Source organism: Galleria mellonella, unplaced genomic scaffold, assembly GCF_026898425.1.
Source record: "Galleria mellonella isolate WM207_F2 unplaced genomic scaffold, CSIRO_AGI_GalMel_v1 utg19, whole genome shotgun sequence".
NCBI lineage: Eukaryota > Metazoa > Arthropoda > Insecta > Lepidoptera > Pyralidae > Galleria > Galleria mellonella.
Genome location: NW_026442028.1, coordinates 1,045,295 through 1,064,228, shown reverse-complemented (window position 1 = coordinate 1,064,228; position 18,934 = coordinate 1,045,295). Strand labels below are relative to the sequence as shown.

The following is an 18,934-nucleotide window of genomic DNA, read 5'->3' as shown; positions in this document are numbered from 1 at the left end:
TATAGAACTACTTTTTTTTTATTTGTTTAGACCTTGTGTTTTTTTACCGTCTGTTTTAGACTTTTAGTATATACCCCCAGCCTGTTTAGTTAGATTCAAGCTTAGTAAGCGTCGCGTCTAATGCTCGGTCGTGAGTTGTGTCTTCAAGATATTATCAGACACTCGCGAGACATCCCGTCTGAATCTGCGACTTTCAGAATGTGTGCCGCGTTTCTCCGACATTCCTTTTCCTCTTACCTTTAATTATGTAGTCTTACCTGGGTTAGGATAAGAATTTTCGCCGGTTTTGACGACGACTGGCTGCAGTCTAAAATAGGTAACAAACGATCAAACTCACTTTCTAACTCTTGTGAAAATTTGTTGGTTATTCAATTACTTTGATATGGTTTAATTGTTTTAATATTTTGTATACAAATGGATCATATTGTACGAGTACATACTCATAGATTAACAGATATTAACAGATATGATATATTCAAATTCATGCGAGAAAGACAGCATTTACCTATTGTTGATTTATAAACTATCTTTATTAAGAATTCAGTGACGTAGCAAAATTAAAGCTCATCTTAAAACTGTCTATATGCGAAGGGTCTTGTTATAAGCTTTTCTCCTTGTCTCATGCATGATACTGTATCATATTAAGCGGTAAATGACACGAGTACACTCCGCGGTTTCACAATTCAATGTGTTCATTAATAAAGTTTTTTTTTTTATCACAACGACGCGAGGTCGTCGTCTCGCGGCGGCGTGCCTTTAATGTGGCTCTTATCGAAACAATACTAGAATAGATGACAGATTTTTGATACATCGCATTTGTCGAATTTTCTAATTTATTGAATTTACTATACGTTGGTTAAGTAAGTTGTATAAAAAAAAAATTTCATAGAAATCGTTTGTCTTTGTATTTTACAAAGGCTTTTTCGATTTTTTGGGAATGATTTTAGCAAATAGTTATGTGCACTTTATCTGTTATTATTCAAGGAGTATACGACTAGATTTATTTTCAATGCTGTCGACTATTACAGTTACGGTAAACGAATCGATATGCCCACATTTCGCCGGACATATTGGAATGCAGTTAGTCTACGGTGTTTCTATTAACCTATAATTGTTTTGTTTACCTGTGTCGATTGGATCCTTAATATGTAAAACAGGATTATAATTAATGCGTATGGATATTTAAGACGTAACAAAACAGGCGTATTGCTCGGAGAAAGTTGGAGTGTTGTCATTGAACCGAGAATTGCATTTGCATACTGCCACGTATGGCCTAAAAAGACTAATATTTCATTTTAGCACGTTTTTAAGATTATTTACGAGAAGACTCGCGAATCTTTTTTCTGTAGATCAGGTATTGCCTATTAGAGTAGAGATAAAGAATGATTTATTTTTGGACAGCGCATTCATATGTAAATTCATAAAGGTGTTAATTTCGTTTCAAGTTTTTAATAAAAAAAATGAGCTCTTATTGAATATTAATATCATTACTTGATAGTAATATTACTTTCGCATTCCAATTAAAAAAAAAATGTAAACTATTTAGTTGCAAGTTTTTATGAGAAATAAATATTATTTTGCGACGAATGATACCACCCATCGACGGATGGCAAGACAGACACAATAGATTTATTTGAATTAATAACACGAAAACGTGTATGAAATGTAGAAGTGTGGATACGACTACAGCTTTACAAAAGAAAAAAAAAAAGCTTTTAATCGAGATTAATAAGATCACACGCAAGTAAAAAATTATAAAGGTTGTAAAAATAATATTTGGCAAAATATCGTATAATATAATACGAATAAAAAAATATAAATACATATAATTCATACTATTCGTTTATAACGACTGCAGTTGAACATTGGCCTCAGAATAGTCAGAATATTAAGATCTAGACAAGTTACGTATGTACTAATCCAATAAATATCAACATTAATATCCATTTACGCAAATAGCGGAGTCAGACTCGTTTCAATATACAGAATACGTTGATAGATTACGTCGAGGCTGTAAAGGCGAAATGTATTAAGTGCCGTTTAGTGAGTTTTAGAGTAAAGGAAAAATGAACGGAATAAAACGGAAAAGAAATAAGAAAAATGATAATAGGAAGTAGTGTTTATTGTAAATGTCTTATATAGTTTTCTATAAGTCAGTTAATTTCATAGGTCTATGGTATTTTTGACATATTTTCTATTAATAAAAAAGTAGAAAATCATCAAAAGTTCTAAAATGTAAATTAAAGATATTTCTGTGGTTAGTCATTTTATAATTTGTTTAAATCGCTGTCTTAGCCCCGCTTCGCACGAATAGATATAGTTTTCAAAAATAGTACATAACCTATGCTATTTGCTGATAATGTAGCTTTCTATAGATGAAATAATTTTTAAAATCGGTTTAATAGTTTTCGTATTTATCCGTTATAAATAAATAAATCTGAATAATGACCTAAATAATGTATGGTAACTCAATATCGACCATAATGGCGCTTAATACATTTTGACTTTGCAGTATAGTTGCGGTGTTGATGAGTAGGTACCTGTTAGTGAGCTAAACAGAATAAATGATGTCGAATTTGACTTCTCCGTACGTAGGTAACTGTGATGTAACGTTTTATGTACAGTGTAATCTCTGTGTTTTATGTTCGATGGAACGCCACTAACGAATGATTAATGTCTTGCGCCGCGCCGATAGTGAGACGAGTCGGCCGTCCGACAATATTGTCTCATTTATTGCTAATGATCTATTGAATATACGCCCGTGCTATATTTGTGTTGTGTAATTTTACTTTCTAATGTATTTGACTTACATTCGCAATTAACATAAAGCAATTGGTGATAGTGAAATGTTTGAGACCGCCGTCAGTGATTGTGAGATATTTGTCTAGAATTATAAGGTGTGTATTATTTGCATGTTTATTTAGGGCAAAGCGCTTAATATTATGGAATAGAATATTTTTTTAACTGAAACATTACGTTTTCATGGTAATTAAGGCGTATATTCTCTTTTGAACTGAAATAGAATATTGGTCAAAATAATCTTGAGAATCATTATAAGATAATTAAAGATAAATAAAGTACTGAATTGATTTTAATAAAACTTTTATGGCACCAATCTTTAAGTATATTCTTTCGAATAAATAAACAATTAAAATCAGTAAAAAAAAAAAATACAACCGAATTGTGATCCTCCTTTTTTTTTAGGTGTTTTGAAAATGTAAGAGCATTTGCATATCATGCTGTATGCCAATAATAAAGTTTATATCTTTGAAATTATGACGCTTTGATGTAAAGATGTTTACCGCAAAAGCGTTGTAAAAGTCTAATTATAAATGAAATCAGGATTTTACAATTTCTGTTTAGATACAATCGCGCATGTCATTCAAATTAGAAAGGATTGTTTAGACTCCGACCCACATTTTTCGACTAGAATTCAGCACAATCTAAATTCTACGAACAACATATTTTACATAAACACACGTTGCGTATGCAGCGTAACGTGTAATTTTACAAAAAACGTTCTTATAATGCCCCTCGAAATTGCCGTGATTCGTTTCTGAACTTTCCGAGCCGTCGATATCATGCGGTCGCCCATAATTACACAATAATCTATGTTGGTTCTACAGATATTGTTCTTGCAATGACCTAAACTTAAATATCACGCAGCAAGATGCCAATATTATTGTTAGTGTGATCCACACTATGGAATTTACTTCATCGCCTATTTTCCTCAATAACTCTGTACCATCGTCGATGCCGATAACAAAGCTTTGGCATTGTATTAATCCATAATAATAATCGCACATCTATTACGTAGGTTCAATTAAAAGTAATCCTTATTCCAACTTTGTTAGGATTAATATACAAATTATATTTGAAAATATTATTAAGAGAGGCGAGAAAAAATTGTACGCTACAGTCTTCGTCACTGGTTGTTTTTATAACGTTTTCTGAGAAGAGAGATAACGCCCGGGACCGTTGTGTCGATGACGTATTTTACAATCCTATACTCAAGAAAATATTGATGATTTGAACGTTTCTGAACTTTCCGAGCCGTCGATATCATGCGGTCGCCCATAATTACACAATAATCTATGTTGGTTCTACAGATATTGTTCTTGCAATGACCTAAACTTAAATATCACGCAGCAAGATGCCAATATTATTGTTAGTGTGATCCACACTATGGAATTTACTTCATCGCCTATTTTCCTCAATAACTCTGTACCATCGTCGATGCCGATAACAAAGCTTTGGCATTGTATTAATCCATAATAATAATCGCACATCTATTACGTAGGTTCAATTAAAAGTAATCCTTATTCCAACTTTGTTAGGATTAATATACAAATTATATTTGAAAATATTATTAAGAGAGGCGAGAAAAAATTGTACGCTACAGTCTTCGTCACTGGTTGTTTTTATAACGTTTTCTGAGAAGAGAGATAACGCCCGGGACCGTTGTGTCGATGACGTATTTTACAATCCTATACTCAAGAAAATATTGATGATTTGAACGTTATCATTTTAACATAAACCGGAACTTTGTCTTGACAAGAATTCCGTACCTTCCTTTGGTTAATTAATCACAAAATTCCAATTTTCAATTTTATTTACAGCTCTGCGATATATTTTTTTTTGTGTTGGAAATAGCGAACAAGCTGATTTGGCTTTTGAAAGTTGTCAATATCAACGCGTATGTTACTCTTTATCCTAAGTTGCACCTTATTAGTAATGGAATAATAATTGTTGGGAAATTTGCTTTTCTAAAATGTATACAAGTCTAAATGTTTTAGGTTGTGATTGGAATTCTTATTATATGTTTCTCATATTTACTATCAGATTTCTGGTATCTTAGCTTAAGAATTGGATGATGATTTCAATGATCGTCGTCTGATTCTAATAAAGTTTTTGTTTCTTGCGTCATAGATAAATAAATATGGATTTAACACTGATTGAATTTGAAGTATAAACACTGTATTATTTGAAGCAGGATGAGTTAGAAGTAGTTGATTTTCTGTTAGAATACTATATTATGCCTTGTTGTTTCAAAGTTGAAATAGTTAATTTGGTAAAATCTCTACTACAAAAATGTCTGTCGTGGTCCGCGAACTTTCTTTCACAAAAGTCTTAATCTTCTTTTTTTCGTACTTTATTCTATACTACGTCAATAAATAAAATTACACACAATTCTACTGTTAGATTTTACGCTACAGTTTTTCTTAATATAATTTATTTTCTGTCTCATTAGATTTAATACAAATGAAATAATATAAAATTATTTTGTTATCGATAAGGTTAAAGCCAGCTGAAACATCATTAATATCATCAATAACTTTGGCTGGATAAAGGATGCAATTGCTCTAACCTCCATCTGGAATTAATTTCATCTGTGCCGGTGGTTGCGAGACTGGGTACGTAATTATCGTGGCATCGATTCTGTGCGCCCAGTAATGAAGATATCGCCCCATCTTCTTTATTGCAGTAATGAAATATGGAAACTGTTGGAGCGGGCATGACTTATTGCCGCGCGGATTTATGTGTATTCAGATATGTATTGTAATATTGTTTACTTGCGCATTTACACCTTTTTTATTACTTCTGCTGACGAACGTATGGTACGTTATACTGTCAAATTTATTGAATCTTGTTTGTTTTATAGTTCTGAATGAAAAGTTGAGACGAAAAGTTAGTTCACTAAGTTCTAACATATTGTAATAAAAAATCATCGACATCTTCATAAATTTTTTGTGATATAATTATTGATAGTTTAATATCCTGATATAAAGTATAAATAAGATTGGCTACAGAAATGCTATTTATTAAGCTTAATTTTATAAGTCTGGTTAAATTAAAAATTTTGACGAAAATAGTTTAAATTTTAAATTTGGTTTAGTATTGTATATAATCATTGTAATTTCAATTGAAATCTCTGTTGGTTTTCTACTAAGTATTGTTAAAATTTAGACAATTAATACTTACATACACATATTTTATTAACGTCGTAAATACATAACATGCAGTTACTTTTTTTAGTACATCTGTTTTTGTAAACAAAGTCTATTCTAATCGTGCTATTCAATGAAAGAGACAACGACCTTTAACAGTCTGTTGACAACAGTCAAGCAAAATACACGAAACAATTTCCTGTATTTTAAAGCATATGCGACTAATGTGTTAGCTAGCTCTATCTGACTTGAATCAAACTAGTCGCAGATGTAATGAGAGACATAAATATGAAATGTAATTGATGAAGCTAAATAACAAACATATAATCTGGGTCTGTAACTCGATGATTTAAGAGAAGGCAAAGGATTGAAAAGACTAAATCAGAAAAGAAAGTTTTTAAAACAATAAAAAAAGTCTTCTAATAAAAATATAACAAAATGCTTTTAGTCAAATTCTATTATAATCGAAGTATTTAAGAAACTTTAAGAGCATAAGAGTAGGTAAGTTTATAAGTTACCAATCGAAGGCTATTTATGTTTTGTACTTTAAATATCACGTTATGCCGTCTTTTCTAGTGTTGAGTGGTAGGTATTGCTCTAGGTCAGCCTCAACATTATAAATGTGTAACTTCCTTCGCTTTTAATTGTCGTTTTGTTACTTTTTTTTATACAACTTAGAATGGCAAACAAGCTGACGGCCCACCTGATGGAAAGTGGTAACCGTCGCCTATAGACATGAGCAGTACCATGGGCATAACATACTGTTTCGCCCATGATACCTCCCCCCCATGCGTTGCCATTCCTGAGGACTTAGGTGTTATTCCTGTGTACCCTTTAAATTCACTGTCATATCCCACCCTTCAAACCGAAACTCAGCCGTGCAAACACAACTGCATCACGGTAGAAACAAGAATGGGACAGAGGTGCCCAAGCAAATGACTTTTGTACAAAGTCTCCCTCTAATAAACTTAGTCAGCCAACTTTTATTATATTGTTTATTTTATAATTTTTTTATATACCTTTTGTTTGATATTTGTTTTTTGGTATTGCTTTTTGATACAAGTTTTCTGCGGTTTATTAAGATTTTTCAGAACTTTATTAAATAGCGAGATTTCAGTCGCCACAATACTATTTTATGTTTATATCTCTAACGTAAACTAATCAGCTATAAATAATAATAGTCAATATCATAGTGATAAACCATGAAGTGATGAAGATGATCCTAAGAGGGCGTCATTTTTATTACATACCTTGTTCACAAAGCACAGAGTTCACATCCACAATCGACGTCGTAGGCCGTTCACCGGCACTAAGAATGCCGCCGGACGTGCATAAATAATCGAGCGTAATCAGTTTTTATCCAGCCGATACACTATTTAAGCGATTGTTGATCTCCACAGTACCGCATTCTCTATGGTTCGGTCATTCACTAGTATTTGGTGATCTACACTTTAAGTATATGCGACTATTTGGTGTGAAATACGAATATTTGTTGACGTCAAATATATTGCGTGCCTGCGTAATGATGGATTGAAAAATATTTTTTTTGTAACGAATGATCATGGAATGGTAATTCTGTTTGCGTTATCGATACACGCTGGCAGGGCTTCAGTAAGGGATAATAGGTGATGATGAAAACAGGTCACTTGACCCCTCATGGGGAATTCATCAAGAATTAATCACTATAGTTTCAGAGGTAACCGCGTGGAGGTCAATCTGACAGGATTATTACTAGCCGTGGAGTCGCTATTGTTTTCTATGCCACATTACAAATAATGTTACGACGCTATTTCACTATCATACTCGTTTATTCCTAAAATAGAAGTTAAATGTTTTGTATTAATACGAATAGATACACATATTCTAAGTTATATATTCCTATATGTATTTGTATATGAATGAATAAAATCTAAGGGTGTTTGAAAAATATATTTTAAAAGTACCTTTATTTAAATTAGTATGTAACCACTATTTTTATCGTAATAAAGACGAGATAAAGCATTTGTATTAATTATTTTAATAATTGTGTTATAAGCATTTTTCTTACAATGTACACAAGTCACATGACTACTTTCATTCTTAAATAACAATATCTCTCACAAGACAAGGTTTGCTGGAAGATACCTCTTAATAATAAGATAAGCTCGCTTTTGTACATTATTTTTAAAGTTAAATATTTTATTATCATGTTTCTTTACAATAATGAATAATAATTGTCGAAAACATTATACAATTTATGCACCCGAAAAAACAGTCTAATGAAATCTTCTCCTTTTCAACCGACTTTTGAAGTCAATAATTTTTAGCAAAATAAAAAAAAATCGTTTAAGCTCTTTACACCATAACATTACCATTAGCTGGATTGTGGTCACTGTGACCAACTTCTATAAAAAAGTAAAACATACACATTAGTGAATAGGATTTTATGAACCTCACAACATTTATTTATTATAGTAATTTTCTCTAATAATTTTAATAATTTATATTTATTTTTTATTTTTATATAATTTTTTTGTTTCAGGAACCATATTTATGACGTGCATGGACGCCATCGTGTGAAACCAACGTGATATAAATGTAAGCATTTCAATTATTATTATCATTCTTTAATAAGATTTTATGTACGTCAGTACATGATGTAATATATCTAGAATCTACGTAATTAAAAGAATCTCACATGAATCGCGTGTCTGGTGTACCAATAAGGAATTAGAAAAAAACTATTTTCACTTTTATTATATTTGTATTATAAAAAGGTGCCCATCATGTTTATTTCAATTTTGACTTCGATTTTTATGTTGGATTTCTATATTTAATATTTTCTTTAATTGGGTAAAGGAGATAGTCTGGGTTAACAGAACTTACCAGGTGTGGTTTAAATTCAAATCCAAATTACTATTCAAAGTGACTTGTTTACAAATACTTTTAAATCATCAAGCAAGAAGTCAACAGTTACACTTTTAAATCTTTTTTAACATATATATAATAAACGATACTTCAGAGCAGCAAGTTTGTATTTGTATCTAGTGTTAAGATTATTGAGTTTTTAAGAAACAGTAATATAAATCTGGTTCTACTAAATATACGCTAATTTTAATTGATAATTAAGTAGGTAACCTATGAATATCTGGCTCATATTCATAAAAAATGTTCCTTATGTGTTAGAAACCTAAAGTACATACATTTTACATTTATAACACTTATGGTCTTTATATTATATTATATAATATATTATTGCAATATTTCTTATTTATGTCTAAGTACTGTAATATTTAACCGTTATGTAAATAAAGCATAAATCTAATGAACACAGCGCTTGTTAACTCCAGTATATAACGTAATAAATAAATGCGACGTTTGTTATTAAGTACTAATATCTTAACCGTACGCTGATCTCAATCTCATCTGATACGATGTTATCAGATAGTTCTGTCTCGTTCATTTTATATTAAGAATGACCTTTATTAGAGTGAGAGGGATGACCTGTTTCCTGGATCGTTTAGAATGTAATTATTCTGTGGTAATGAGAGACTAGAATTCTTGGATGGGCAATTTGCAAAGGATTGGTCAGGCTTATGATATAGAGTTTGATAAACAGCTTGACAGTTCTGAATTGCAAACAATGATGAAATGTCTCAAGTAACCTCTATGTTTATTAATTAATATGGTAATAACTTAGATTATATAGATAGAGTATCGAGTGTAAAAACGTATCAACTTTTAGTCAGATATCAACTTTTAATCAAAACTGATAAACTTTTTTTCAATGTTTGCAAGTAATTAGATTAATAATTTCTTAGATTTTTAAAAAAAAATTGTAAACTATTTTTTTATATAATACAAATTTATAAAAGTATATAAAAGTAAGTAAGTGTTGTTTATTAATTAATATAAATGTATTAAATAAAATGACAGTCGTTTTCAATTATTTAAAAACGAAAACATGTTTTATGTCTTTATTCAGATATAAATCAAAGTATTCAGTAAAGATAAACATCATTACGAATGGACTGTTTATTTGGTTCTTTCAAATATATTTTAAGAATTTTGTATCGTTATTATTTTGTAATTTAACCTTACATTATATTTTCTTTCATATACTTAGAAATTAATGTACTTTATGGTAACCCTATTCACACAGCGTGGATAAAATAGTTGACCTGTTTTTAGGAAGGCATTTACGAGTATATGGAGCCATTATCTATATAGTCTAAAGGTAAATACTATTTATATTTCTGCACTCTGTGACTGCCCTTCGGTTGTTTATCGTCTACGATTACGTTTACTATAATTAACTTTTATAATATTACTTTTTTGATTCCGTACACAAATTGCTAAATTCTGCTGTGTATCTGTGTTACATACTTTTGAAACTTCATCAGTAAACATTCATGAGAGTCTAGCGAATGAATTTCTAATAAATATGTATATTAAAAAGAAAAGATCGTTTTTTTTTTTAGAATACTCGAGTAGCCTCAATACACTTTTTTATAGTTATTTATTTAAGCAACTACAGTAATTGTTTCTTTTTGTGTAACAAATCTATTTGTTATTTTTTTAAATACAATCAGAAATTTTCCACAACTTGTTGGCTAGATACCGACCTCTAATGTTGAAAAAACGGAAAGTTTGCGTATTGGCTATGGAACTTATTGGGGCGTATTCGACACGGTTTTGGAATGTTTTATTTGCTTTATCATATAATCCATGGCGATATTCTGTGCTACAAACGATTCTCCACGGCGACGGCACTATGGTAAATGGAACTATGGGGCGGTATGGTACTTTTATTAGGGTTGCGATATTTTATACACAATGCTAAGCCAGCATTTGTTATAAGTCTTACAAGCTTACGAAATACACAAAACTATCACCAGTACAAGTCCAGAAATTCTCGAAGCCCAGTCGCGCTTTTTTGTTTTACTAGACGGGAATTTAATTAGAGGATTATGGATACCTGCTGATTTTTTTAATGTACGTAATAGTTCAGTTTGCTGTTTCATGTAAACTCAATGTTAATTCGTTAAAATTAATAGTGAAACTAATTCGGACTAAATTATTATTCGTGACAACTGAAATCTATATTATTTTATAAACTTATGTTAATTTTTTATTCGATGTCTATATACATAATTCACGGGAAATTAATGAATTCAGTGTTCTGCCGTTCTCGACAATTAATTTGACTTCATCTAAAAGTCTTGTTCAGGGGATTTTGGCGCTTTGCGTCACAGTGTCTCGCCTCGCACCGTTCACATGCAGACTGTGGGTTCATTAATTTCCCATGAATTATGTATATAAATAACTAAAATCTACCTATGTCAATGCATTTGACTAACCGATAAAATTGATAAACAGAAAATTTGGTATATATACTATCTGATTCTAAGTTACAGTGTCGGATTATTTAAAAAAAAATAAATAAATATCGAAGTTTATTCTGTAACTGTACTAGGCATTCGTTTTTCCGAAAAATATTTTAATTTTTCTCTGGGTGAGTATGTATTATAGTGCTTATAGTGTATGGTGCTAGTCTATTATAGTCACGTACTGAAGGAGTCTACTTCAATTCAGATAATATTGAACAAATGTCACAAATCAACCATATAATATGTTCATTAAATTACCGTTAACTAAATATATAGATGTTTTTGTTATTGATAACAGAATAAGTACATTGACACAGTATAACCCCCGGAACATTATGGTAACCCTACATTCGCGGCATATCGTTGGCACTGAGCAGTGCAGACGTGTGCGCAATTATCCACGCATTTCTACACGCGTGATGCGCATGCGCTGCCTGCTCGCTGGTTTTGTTTTGATTGTTGTCTAGTTCTGTCCAGTTAATTTTATTGTGTAGATATAAGTTGTTAAAAATTTATTATTGCTCTTCTTTTGTTATATATATAAATTAATTATGTGTTAATCGTTTTGTTCTGTTGTTGCTATTGATAATGGTTATCAGAATTTATTAGAACAAACGGATTGTTTATCCTGACGATTTATTTTTCACGAATATTGATAATGGGTTTTCAATTAACGAAATATTTATCATATATACTGATGAATAATATTTGTTTTTAAAATATAAAAATAATTTAAAATTGTCAAAAATAACTTCTTCAATTATGACAAAAATAAGGTGGTAGTTATTTATTCTTTCTTAGTATTTTTTGTACATGAAAACAGTACACGGTGTCATCAAAATTGATTTAGAATTGGGGGAAATATCGCTTTACGGCAATACAAATAATATAGGAAAAATGAAATTCTCTTTTTTAAAGAATATTAAATAAAAACGATTGACTAGAGGTTCTAATAGGAACAAGAGCAGGTTATTTTAAAATCGATCAACAATCAAGTCATGATTCCGGCACTACTTGCGTATATGAATGACAAACAAAAAAATAGTACGAAATAACTAGTAATCAGCGAAGCTAGGAAAGGAATTTCTTCTACATGGTAATAAAACAATGGAAACAATTGCAGTTTTAGCAAAATTGCTTATAGTCTATCTCATTGGTAGAGTTTTTTTTTTTTTTTGCATTCCACATGCCTTTTCCATTTCTAACATACTGGCAATTTTGCAAATCGACATGTAAACTGTGTTCGTTGTATCAGAGCCGCGTATCTACCAGCCAGTCGGGTTTCCCACGAAGACTGGCAGCCTCAGAGATCGGTGGGCGACGATGACTACGCTACCGGCGGCGGTGGGGTTATCGCCTTACATGCACCACCATAAAAGGCAAATGTTTATGCTCACGAAAAGACTGTCCTAGAAATGTCCTTTGTCATGGTATTGTAGTAATTATTTAAATCCTATTAATATAATAAATGTGAAAGTTTGTAATAATGGATGGATAAATGTTTGTGTTACTATTTCACTTAAAAATTACTTACCAAATTTGAATGAAATTTAGTACATGGATAGGTTATATACTAACTTAGTACATAGAAAATGGCTCTCGCTGGACACTGCAAACTAAACAAGCATATGGCCTTTATTCAGTTGTAAACTATAAAAGACTGAAATATGACTGTTTACTAACACAATGATGTTTTTAACGAGCATCGTATAAAATTATCTATATATGAGCGAAGGGGATTTACCATTAAAAATGAACGATATCCAGATCTGATTTTAAAATATAATACAACGAAAAATTTGTAAGAGAATGTAAGCAATAACGGTAGTTTAGATTAAAAAATAGATTATACTTTACATATATATATTTTTTTTATACAACTTAGAATGGCAAACAAGCTGACGGCCCACCGATGGAAAGTGGTAACCGTCGCCTATAGACATGAGCAGTGCCATGGACATAACAGAGTATACTGTTTCGCCCACGATACCCCCCATGCGTTGCCATTCCTGAGGACTCAGATGTTATTCCTCTGTACCCAGTAAATTCACGCCAATATATACGAGGTAATTCGATTTCCAGCGAGTTTTCTTTAAAATCTCATCTTTAGAATTTAGCCTTTTGTCTTTCTCATCACACTTTTATGTTTGTTACCTCGTAACTCTGTCAGTTCTAAACAGATTAAAAAAATCTTTTTTTATCTGATTTTTTTTTTTATTTTGGTCCCTTACAACTTTTTCGCAATCGGTTTAGTTGTTTAGGTTGTAGATCAAAATAACAGATTTTGTCATAATTATATAAAGACCACATCGACGATATCACATACCTATCCTGTTTATAAAGATCGGATGAACGATAAAAATTTAATTATTCAAATAAAGTTTAATAGCGAATGGTTCCTTTTACTTCACAATACTTGTTTACGACTTTTTTTTTGCTTTCATTTATGTTTAGCTTATAGAAATAATGATGCGTAATATATTTCGCTACTTAAAAAGCGTAGAAAATATTACTACTATCACAATTTAGGTTCATAAATGGGTACGATATGAGAATCATTGACTTTGACTGACATTGATAAGTGATGCTTATGACTAAGTAGGTAATGATGAGTAACGGAACGTAAACAGAAAATACACGAGTCAACCAGCCGAAAAATGATTAGTTCTAATGTCAATTAATTTTTGCTATTTGATTGAGTATGACAAAGCGATGGCTAAGTAACTTTTACATCTGATTAATCGATTGAAATATCAGCGAAATAATTTATGTACAAAATTAACATAAATAAATTAATAGATGGCCAGTCAGGAGTTGTGCAAGGTACATAAGTCACGTTTTAAACAACACAGTATGTTGCCTTTTGGAATAAATAGACACACGGGTGATTACATGTCGAAAGTGATTTTTTATTACAACTTTAATTTTTATTTTTTTATTTAGATCTACCCATTAGCGGTTATTGAGCATAGGTCTTTATCCTTAAGAGGATAAAGGAAAGTTATGTAACTTTTTGTAGGGTTTTAGTTTTAGTTCTCCTTCTTTTACGTTGGGGTGTAACTGTTACCATTGGTCATTCAACAATACTGTTAATACATTTAATTTTAAATTGTATAAGGTACGATCATAAATTTGTAAACGAACACACAAATAATCCCACGTGTCTGACAATTAAAACAAAAAAGCAACAGCTGTGTTTTTTGCCTGTTCTTCTCAGCTGAAATTGCATTCAGAAACAGGGTGGGAATTTTATTAAAAAAATAACTATTCAAAAATACTTATTATTAAGTTTAGTTAGAATAGAAATTATTTATTATTATTATTATTCAACGACCTTCACACGTCGTTTCTTCAATAAATGCCAGTCAAAATTATATTGATGTCCCATCACGTTAGACTGTTATTTGTTGAATTTTAAATTTGATGCCTGAAAATAAACAAATTGTAAGAAAATAATTGTCAAATTCGATCATGAGAGAAATCTTCTTTTTTTATATAATAGTGTACATTGATCGAGTTTGGCTAAATATATTTCTAAAATATCAGTTTAAATTTTTCTTTTTCGAACCTCTTCGTTACTAAACGGTTCTATATAGAGAAAATTTTAAATTCTCTGTATAAAGTTAAGAATATATTGAAATACTAAACATTCTGTCACGACTTCTGTCAGTGATGTGACGTGAATATCCAAGTCTAAACATAAGTAGATACGATATGTCAAACATGAAATTCTATTAAGTACGGGAATTGCGTTCAATCTTCAATTTTATATGTTCCATCTTTTCCGTGTTGGACGCTACGAGAGATTATATAAAGAGGTTTACAAGTAACATGTCAAAACAATTTTAATATGTCAATTTTTTTATAATTTTTTTATAAAATGCATTTTTTTTAATGGGTAAAGATGGAATGGTAACCTCGCCTGCTCTATCGGTATATGTTTGCGGAGCACCATATTTGCCCATAGTAACTAATTAAAAAAATAATCATGGTGGTTTTCAGGGGGAACTGCGTGAAGGTAGACTTGAAAATACAAGGTGTATTGCTAACAATGGAATTTTTATACCCCTTTAATATCAATACCTTTCCCTCTCATAAAACGAGGTTTTCAAACAAGCATATGACCTAACGATAAGTACCAAATATTTAGTGCCAAATCAGCCATGACAACTCAGGCGAAGAACGGGTAACTACGGTTCGGAGGTTCCAAAATGGAATCTCAAACCTAATAAGCCTAAACTATAAAATTTTACAAATTCATGTTTCGGTCGTATAAAAACAATCGTCACTTGTTTGTGTACTTATTATAATTATAGTGGCCTAGAAACTCTTACATCACACCCTTACACGAGTAATAAAGTAGCAGCATATATACGTATATTTTGCATTCACATCTAGTAACACATGCATCATGTTTCTCCTACTAAAATAAAGTTTCTGTTGTTATAATTTTGTACGTATTTTGCACATTATTTGTTATTACCAACTAAGTCCAGTATATATATATATTCTTATGTGATTTTAAGTGGTGCTCTCTCTCTCTCTCTAACAAAGCGGCACCACTGAAAATCAACGCTATGTTCGAAAGAACATGGCATATAGCGGAGTCAAACCATTTTGTGACTTCTAAAAGAAAGAGATTCTCAATATTTGAGAATTAAAAGTATCTTGTATGTTAATCGTATTAAATTAATACATGGAGTAAACCATTCATTTTCTTGCAATGATAAACGCGATAATATATTGATCAACAAACATCTTTACAAATTTAATGAGTAATTATAACATTAATACAAAGATGAATTTAAAAAGGAACAAATTTCTTATAGTAAGTATCCATAGTGTAAAATTTCTAAATGTCTAATAACTTCAATCATGTATGTTCAACTAAGACCAATAATTTATTCTTCTTATTGATTTAACACATTCATTCTAAAATAATATCTCGGTCTCGGTGAATCACGACAGGCTAAACAATTTCTCTCCGACATTATAATGTGTAACAAATAGTTATAGTTCACAATTCTGACGCGATATGATGTATGTCCGTTACATCGCATTACCATAAAGCGCATATATTTCCGAAGCGAGGGATATTAATCTATGCAAACTGGCCTTTGTGCTTCGTGGAGACAGGAAAAATTATGCATATATTTACAGCGGCATTTTAGTCGCCTAGATTACCTTTTAGTTAGGGAAAATAAATAGACTTAATTTGCAATACAGGCGAAATGAGAATTCTGTTTTTAAATTTAGTTTTTAATCATTTACTTTCTTATTAGTAAACAATTAAGTCAGATTAATTTTAATCCAAATAATATTAATTAATTTTTGTATTAATAAACACGAATTTTCAAATGAGTAAGCTTACTCTTTTGAAATTCCGTGTTTATTCCGAAAGTAACGTTGAACTAGCCAGTCCAACATTACATACGAGTGAAACTTAAACCCCGTGTCCAGGTAGTTTAGCGATGGAACAAGGGTGTACTTTCAAAGAATCTGTTACTATTACTTATGGTTCGGTCGCATAATTAGCTTTCATGCCTCTGCGTAGGTACTTTTTATTGTTTGCTGTCTTGACATTGTTTGTAAGTTGTATTTTGTATTTTGTTTTTTGAAGTAAAATAAAATGCTTAAAGATTATTATTACAATGATTTGAGGTTGATAAAAGATGTAAACGAGGTTAGAAACCTACTTTACTTATCCAATTATACTTATAAAATCGTGGAGATAATTATATCCCCCCCCCCCCCCATTACCATTGTTGTAGAATTTCAATATAATAATTTAGAATTTAAAATATCTATTGTAACAATTCATCATCATCATCATATCAAACGTTAACTGTCTACTGTTGTACATAGGCTTCTCCCTATAAGGGGGTAACAATTGAGGAATCATAATTCTCAACTCGTCTTTCCAACAATTGAACCTGTAGGAGCAAGCAAGACAGAGAGCAAGGCATTGTTTACTAGACCTGACATCTAAAAAGTATGCACGACACAAACTTTTTCTATTATTAACTGCTCTTAATTTATTGCCTACTTATATTGTTATTAGTTGCGTCTTTATTTTATGTTTGTTACATTAATTTTATTTTACAAACTAATTTAATAATAATGGATGCAAAAAGGATAATGTTTTACAAAACAGATTGTGAAAAAAGGGTCTTATCTGAATCTGATGTATTTAACTACAATGAAATACCTATCAAAATATATCTAGTAAGAGTTGTTTGATCATACCTACCTACACCTCATGCCCAATGTGATAATTATTTCTATTAATTCCAAATTATATTCTATCACAAATATTACTTTTCAAGTTAAATTCCTTATTTATCATACGTACAACAGAATATGGCGACAAACCAACAAAGCAAACAAACAATAATCACGAAGTTTTAAGCGGGAAACGGACAGACCAGCTATCTCGGTTGTAAGTAGATCTGACTCTATTGTGATTGGTTATACGAGACTTAAACATGGTCGCGGAGCTCAGATAGGAAAATAGTCCGATTAACAGCTGGATTCGATGTTTAAGTGGTGGCGAACACTACATTTGTTGTAATCGGCCGTTTGAAAAAGTAAGGCTCATTAAATGTCAATGAACTCGGGCCTAAGTGCAACCTTGAATTAGGCTTTCCTAGTCTGATGTTTTTATTAATAAGACAGTTAATGATCACGACATTTTAGGTTAAGATCCCTTTGCTGATTTCTGCAGGTATAAAGTTATTTAATGAAAGAATAGTGGAAGACATTATATTTCTGCTATTTACAATGCACTAGGTTTTATGCTTTCAGTTTAAACATGAAGCAGTTTCATTAAAATATTTTTTTAATGAAACTGCAAAAGTATTATATAAAAGTTTAAAAAACACCAGCAGAAGTCAGCAACGGGATCTTCACCTATTGTAAATTGAAATAAAATATTAAATGGCTGATTTTTATGAGTATAGAATTGACGATAGCACCAATACCAATAGTTTGCATGTTGTTTCTAACTTTATATAACATATTAGCTGTAAACAGCATTGATAAGAATGTATAATTAGGCATTTTAAATCAGGCTTGGTTGAATAACAACCTTTTAATTTAAATGTAAAGTAATGTGATATTTTTAATAGCAGAAATGTTTGACTTACTGAGCTTATGACAAATTAGTTGTCCTCGAAACATCTAAATATGTTACGTATGTAAATTGTCTACAGCAATAGTGCTGTAATCATATCAGCCGTTTGTCAGAACATAGGCCTTCTCCATAAAGGGGGATTTTGCCGGTAGTTGCTACGCTTGGTAGTCAACCAACCGCAGTAACATAGTAGTTGGTAACCGCAGTTAGGCTTTTGGTGATGTTTTAAAAAGGACGTTGCTACCCATCGCTTGACCAGTAAATTTCCTTAGTCGCCTCTTACGAAACCTACGTGAAAGGAAGGGGTGGCCTTTCTATGCCGGAACTACACGAAAATTTCATATAGAAGAGGCAAAATGTGGGCCTTTTTAACTTATATTTCATCATGATTTTATATAGAGGACATCTTGGAAGAAAAGATAGAAAGTAGAAGGGAAAGACTGATAAATGATTGTATGATACAGATAAGAGAAATTTCAGATGTC

At 31.1% G+C, this 18,934-nt stretch overlaps 1 protein-coding gene across 6 annotated transcripts in view; it reads left to right on the top strand.

The window, feature by feature from the left end:
• Positions 1–18,934, top strand: part of LOC113521180 (protein N-terminal asparagine amidohydrolase) — a 107,041-nt gene that overhangs the window by 59,245 nt on the left and 28,862 nt on the right. For 4 of the 6 annotated variants that reach the window (XM_052894038.1, XM_031912859.2, XM_031912861.2 and 1 more), the window contains one exon: positions 8,470–8,525. The gene's annotated coding sequence lies outside the window, so the exon portion shown is untranslated. Of the gene's footprint in view, positions 1–2,668; positions 2,898–8,469; positions 8,526–18,934 lie in introns of those variants that run through there. The other 2 variants (XM_026906633.3, XM_026906631.3) reach the window with 1 other exon arrangement.